This window comes from Dermacentor silvarum, chromosome 6 (genome assembly GCF_013339745.2).
Source record: "Dermacentor silvarum isolate Dsil-2018 chromosome 6, BIME_Dsil_1.4, whole genome shotgun sequence".
Classification (NCBI taxonomy): Eukaryota; Metazoa; Arthropoda; class Arachnida; order Ixodida; family Ixodidae; genus Dermacentor; species Dermacentor silvarum.
The window spans coordinates 77,962,206-77,968,287 of NC_051159.1; the positions used below are offsets into that span (position 1 = coordinate 77,962,206).

Sequence of the window (6,082 nt, forward strand, 5' to 3'; positions counted from 1 at the left end):
GAACAATATTCACAGTGTCTGCGCAGTGTTCTAAAGATGAACAAAAGTCAGAGCATATACCCTGGGAAAATAAAAAAATACACACAGACTGTCCCAGTCAACACTGCAATACAAGCAAGTAAGTATTTACAGCAACATTAATCATATCTAGGTAGTGCTATTTAGTCGTTTTGCAGCTCCTTGCTCACATCATAACAATTACAACCCTTTGCAGGTTCGACGCCTCTGCCAAGTACGAATCACAAGAAGACTATGCCATTCTATCAGGCGACGGTACGTTCGGCCATCGCAAGCAACGTCTGCACCGCTCTATAGTAGACGATTCGTAACAGCTGCTTGGAATGGCGGTTAATGTAAAAGAGGAAGGCAGGCAGAGCGCGTACACATAGGTTGTCGTTTTTTATTTAATTCGTTTTGTGTAGAGCGAAAATGTCTGCCAAATGAACATGGGTCAGTGAACAATACGGAAAAGATTACCATAGGTTTACTTTCCGTTGCATTGTTGTATTTATACCAGAGGAAAAAGAAAAATATGCAGCTCCCACGCACAGGGAATTGATGTGCGCAAAGTTTCATGAGTCAGGGAGGCAAAATGGCGCATTGCGACGAAAGACGCGCTCCACATTTTAGTGACGAACGCATTTCTCAGTCGCATTGTTGACCTTGTAGAGATAGTGGTAGTTTCGTTCAACCTTAATATGTGTTAAATTACAAGACATGACGTGCTTGAACTTGTAGAAATAGGGTTATTTGTTATCTAGGGACCTTATGTAAGAACGCCCCACAGCGCAGCAGTATGTGATACACAGCGCCTCGCACTTCAATCTTTCTATAAGTCAATGGTTCTTATGCTGTGCTCTGAACACGCCAAGCATCTCAGAGTGCTGGCTTGCACGAGGGAATTTCATAAAGGTGTTTGAGGCCACCTCTTGAGGTATGCATCCGTGGCTAATATATACAGCATCGGGTTCCTGCGCTGGGGGTAGCTCATTGCAAACCGAGCATCAGAAATGTTACTTCTTTATGTATATACATACACAAGCACGTACCACAGTCACCCTTAAGGTCTAACTCTTTCACGTTATTCAATGCAAGGTCCCATTTACGGCCAGACAGGAACATACATAAGCAGGGTGGGGAGAGCTAAAGAACGCTATCGGCGTAAAATCATTCGAAAGCGGGAATCGCTGAACCGCAGCGTCAGTTTAAAGGCCTCAGTTATATACGATGGCACTATCACGTACGCGCAAGACTCCGTTCTAGCTAAGAAGTCATGTTTCAGGCGCAGTCGTAAGATTCCATTTCTTAGCGCTTCATAGCTGGCTGACATTGTGGGCTGTCCCTTCACAGAGCATATGTTGCACAATTTATGCCGCCGTCATACAATGTGATAAAAAACAAACAATGCGATAAACCAAAGATATGTGCATATTGAACTAAAAAAAGATTTGCTCATAAAAGTGTCTCATTTATATGGTCATTCTGCGGTTGGTAAGCTAAGTGGAAGCGCTGTTTCGTTCGCACTGTTCTGGGAATTTCCTTGCAATGGGTTGTCTAAGCTATTATGTAGAAGAATGCATGTTATACTATGTTATGTACACATGCAGTATGTTATATATATGGGGTGTCCCACATAACTCGAGTCAAGCTTTAAAAAATTAGGGGCAGCTTCACACTAATGGTGCGAAGACTGGGCAAACAACGAAGCTGGTGACCCCACCTAGCTTTATCTCACTTCGGCCTAGCTTTTGCGAGGTTATGCTTCGAGACTCGGCCACATTTTGCTCAAGATCACCCCGGAATCATCGACAGCTTAAGGAGCAACGAACACTCGGTCATTAAAGTATTTGGACGATCAAACGCTTTTGTTCGGTTTCGCGGGCTCGTAACTCCGAATGTTCTGCGAATCGCCGATGTTACGCCGCGACTCCGGCGGCGTGATACTCGGGATCAGACCGAAGGCGTCTCACGCGCTCTCGAGAAGCGGCGCGGCTGTTTTCACGCCGTGCTTCCTCTTCTTCGGGAGTGACGCTCTTCTTCGGCCGTCCCATCTTCGCGGCGATGGGCTCGGCGCGGAGACTGCGGGGATTTTGTGTCGCCGCGGCAGCAACGCGGAGCTATATATCCTGTGGGTCGGCGCAGTGACGTCCCGGCTTAGCTCCGCTTCTGCGCAGTCGTGGCAACCACTCTGCACGGAGTGGTGACGTCATGGCTCGGCAAAGCTAAGGCGATCGATGCGGCGCGCGCGATGACGTCACGGCTCACGCAGCTGCGCTGAGGCTTGGCGCGGCCGGTGCAGCTGGGGCGAAGGGTTGCTAGGCGACGCATGGTGACGTCATCGCCAGGCGGAGGTATTGCGGCGTGTACTCGAGGGACCGTCCTCGAGCTGAAACAGCTTCGCTAGTTCACAGGGTTATGTGCCATTACGCTTGGACCCTTCCTGCACTACTTCCAGGATCGGCCCACATTTCGGGCGTACACCACCGGACTACCTCCAGCTTAAACAGCTTCGCTGTTCAATTATGCTAATGTCACGTACCAAGGTAATGGTGTTTGTCGTCGCTTGGAGATACTCAGATTATTTTTTGCATTCCGCCCAACTACGTAGTTTGTCTTAATCAATTAATTAACTTATAAAATAATAAAGTTAGATGAAAAGTGTCAATGAGAAAATTGTTAGAGCAACATGAAAAACTCCCGATGCTGCTTTGTGTCGCTCAATACGTGCTACATAAAAGTGTGTTTACAAGCATGAAAGAAGCCCGCGAAAACACGCAAAATATCCGCGCGACTGGCCGCCAATACATCAACATTCGATTATTTATTTCCCATGACACCTGCATATTCTCCTCACCCTTCTTACACTGTCCCTTTTACTGTGGTCACGTGATAATTTAAATTACACCACTTTTTGAAAATGTCCCTTTTCAACGACACATTATTTTTTCCTATATTCTAGGTAAACAGGCGCGTCTTTACCAACTCGAGCATCCATACCAGGGCGAAGCCTACTACTTCGAGGAAGGTCAGTCGCACGAAAACACTGCGTTATCTCGGTTCACTCAGTAGCACTATTACCTCAATGCCGGAAGTAGTGGTTTCACGTCGAATGCGACAGTTTTGGAGCACGAAATTTCATCGCTAGTGACCTGCAGACCATGCCACGCAATGGTCAGGATTCCTCAGAATTTATTCCAAGTGGATATGCTTTGCAAACGCACTCGCAACAATTCGGGGATTGAAATATATGTGCCGTAAAATAGGTAATTATAAAGTTAAATGGTATAATTATGCTAATTGTTCAATCAAGCATTTTGATTTCTCGTAAAAAGAAATATTGACAGCCTCATTGAGTAATTTAGATGAAGCGTTAGAATTGTGTTATCCAGCTCAGGCAATTTTTGAAAATTCGGTGCAGCTAAAAGGAGTACACCCTATATGTTTATTTGCATTTATTTTGAGAGGAGGCATATATTAGCATTTGGTCAATTGAAGTGAAATTATGGGGTTTTATGTGCCAGAACTATGATTTGGTTAGGGAAGCCGCAGTGAGGGATTACGGAATAATTCTGATCACCGGGGGTTCTTTAACGTGCGCTTAAATCTAATTGCGCGAGTGTTATTGTATTTCGCGGCTTCGAACCCACGACCTCGAGGTCAGCAGTGCAACGTCATAGCCACTGGACTACCATGACGGATTGCTCATCTAGCTTTGCGCTTTCGTGGCTGCGTAGAGAAATTAAAAATTAACTTATAACGCGTATGTACCCTATCTATGCAGGTGTGCATCTTTTGAAGTTAGAATTGAGCATCAACATTAATACTGAGCATCAACATCAGCTGTGTATTTACCGTGACATTTTTCTCTGGTTGGTGCGCAGTGGCTGATACGGATGGCTATACGGTCTTCAAGATTTACGACACTGACGAAACCTGCACAAACGCCGAAGCCCTTCGCAACGAGGTCTGCCCTGAGCCATGCGACTTGGAATACGTACGTTGAAGATTCCGCACACACAATAACAAGTATAACAACGAAAATTAAAAGAAGAGGGAAGACATCAACATGTGCTTGTAAGAGCGAAGACCTGTCTAATAAAGTCTTCCCCGTTATGTACCACAAGGGTATCTTTGTTTTCCTGGGGCTTTCCGGATTTGGAAATATCAGACATCCTTTCCGCTCATGGCGTATACCACTAGGTGAATAAGGAACCGGCATTTTGTACGGATGTCTTATTCTCGCTTCTATTTCTCTGTATCCTCCACCGTTCACAGCTGGCCGAACCTGGCGATAACATGGGCGAAGCGCTGCTCGGGACACCGACGAAAAGCGAAGGAGAGCAGGTGGTGACCAAATATACGCCCCAGCGATCGCTCTCACTCAGTATAACAGAAGTTTATCTCAAAGGCCATGCTTTTACTCACTGTATAGGCGCCGGAAGCGACTGCGGAGCTGTAAACGCATATGCTTAGACGCCATGCTTTGGACACCACTAGCTATATCCGCTTCACATCTGTTTTACCATCGACGTTTACGAGGACTGCGGCAGTATTCTCGTGCGATTACTTTCGGGGATACGATAACTTTCGCGAGATTTCGCTTGACTCGGCAGCGGACGCGGCGGTCGTATATAGGACAGCGTTCGTGGCAGTCTACCAGAATCGCCATTTTCGCGCCGTGCCAGCAACATTGCTTAACCGTATATTTCCAAGCATCCGTTGACGAGTCACACGAAATCTGGCGAAAGGGATCGTATCCCCAATAGTGGTCGCGCGCGAATATCAGTTCAGGGGACGTATACTCGGGCGGTCACTTTCGGAGATAGTTGTATACTTTTGCGAGATTTATCGACACCCGGCAATGGACGTGTTCGCGTATGCGGCCGGCAGGTGTTTCTGGCACGGTGCCATACTCGCTGTCGTCGCAGAGTCTGGCACCGTGCCAAGAGCCGTTTACTTCGGTGCGTCTAGTGCCGAGTCTCGCGCAAGTGGAATAATCTCCGAAAATGAGGGATTCCGAAACTTTAGGAGGGTTCGGGCGCATCTCACTTGCGCTGCGTATCTTTTTGAACTTCTTTGAGCAGCTGCTCTATGTACGACTTCCAATTTCGCTGTGGACTTTCCGTAGGACACCCTGCACCCGCACGGACCATCGGAGGAACCGGCAAGTCACGATTTTCTTGGGCCGTTTTCATGCGTACCACACCGTTCCGCCGCTGGGCCAATTGAGGCCTAGCTCAACTGCGGACCTTGCATATGCCCGGAGGCGACAGTTGGGCCTAACCAGCCCAGCCCGAGAAGACAAACATGGTATACTCCGTTGAAGGCGATGATATTAACCCTGCGGAGTTGATCGATGGAACGTGGCAACACACACGAGGCTCGTCCGAGCCGCTCGACCTGCAAAAACGTTTCGGCCGCAAGAAAGCTGACCCTCCCAAGAACGCCGAAGGAGCGAACAGTGAAGGCGCTACCACTCCGACCAAGCGCAAGGCACGCCCGCCGCGTCTACCACGACGCAGACCCATGCCTCGCCTACCCGAAGACGACTATAAGATTGTGCTTCGACCCAAGTGTGCTGTGGACATAGTTAATATTGGCCTCCTCACACTCTTGGACGCGATCCACTCAACCAGCAAAATCGACGTGGAACAAGCCGAGCAAGCCGACCAGGTGAGAGTTCACCCCATCAAGAATACGATCACCATCAGCACGCCGGACCGACAGTGGGCCGACGCATACAGGACCATCACGGAACTGCGGAACGAGAAGTACAACATCGACATGCCGGTGGCGGCGTATGTACCAGCTCCTGACGACTCTATTCGAGGGGTGGTTTACAGAGCCTACACCGACGAGACGGACGAAACGATCCAAAGTGAACTGGTGAGCAGAAATTCACAGCTACCGATCGTGAATGCAAGAAGACTGGGCAACTCCAAAAACTTCGTGATTACTTTCGCCGGAAAAGACTTGCCAACACTAATCAGGTACCGTTGCTTCACTTTGCACGTGTACCCCTTCAGAGAGAGACCGGAGGCGTGCTTCAACTGTCGCAAGTTGGGGCACCGCGCCGACGTAT

General features: G+C 48.2%; 1 long non-coding RNA gene across 1 annotated transcript; it reads left to right on the forward strand.

The window, feature by feature from the left end:
• Positions 1-212: 212 nt before the first annotated feature.
• LOC119455627 (uncharacterized) lies at positions 213-4,045 on the forward strand. Its single transcript, XR_005192996.2, has 3 exons — positions 213-273; positions 2,960-3,025; positions 3,882-4,045. It is a non-coding gene; the product is annotated as an uncharacterized LOC119455627 (long non-coding RNA).
• Positions 4,046-6,082: the final 2,037 nt, after the last annotated feature.